Below are 519 nucleotides of genomic sequence, written 5' to 3' on the forward strand. Positions count from 1 at the left end.
AAGTGCCGGGGCTATGCTCATATCTATGCATTTCTTGAAGGATATACAAATTGCAATACCATATACCAAGAACTTTCTATTCGATGATGTCTTTCTTGCTATTGTGGTGTTTAAACTGGGGGTATATCCTCAACACAACTCTAATATTTACACTGGTGAAAAGAGGATAGAACACAACAGCATGCTATTCCACAGTGTCATTGCTTCTCATGGCTATTATAACGATGTACTCCTGCAGGCAGCCTGGCAGACACATACGATGTATGTGGACGCTCTACGGAGGGTATTGAACCCTTCTCGACAACGAACATCTGACAACACAGGGCAGACGACGCATATATAACATGAATTGTACATTAGATAGCATCACGTTAAGCAATTCAATATAAAACACCTTTAATACCATGTATATGTTAATGTGTACATACATTAAGTCGAAAGTGTATCTGTAACAGTGTATACAATAGTCTTAAAGTGTATCTGTTATAGTGTATACATTAAGTCTTACGTGTATCTGTT

General features: G+C 37.8%; 1 protein-coding gene across 1 annotated transcript in view; it reads left to right on the plus strand.

Annotated features, from left to right (window-relative positions):
* LOC110452065 (beta-1,3-galactosyltransferase brn-like) overlaps positions 1 to 519 on the plus strand; it is an 11,161-nt gene that overhangs the window by 507 nt on the left and 10,135 nt on the right. The window lies entirely within an intron of this gene.

This window comes from Mizuhopecten yessoensis, unplaced genomic scaffold, assembly GCF_002113885.1.
Source record: "Mizuhopecten yessoensis strain PY_sf001 unplaced genomic scaffold, ASM211388v2 scaffold6373, whole genome shotgun sequence".
Classification (NCBI taxonomy): domain Eukaryota; kingdom Metazoa; phylum Mollusca; class Bivalvia; order Pectinida; family Pectinidae; genus Mizuhopecten; species Mizuhopecten yessoensis.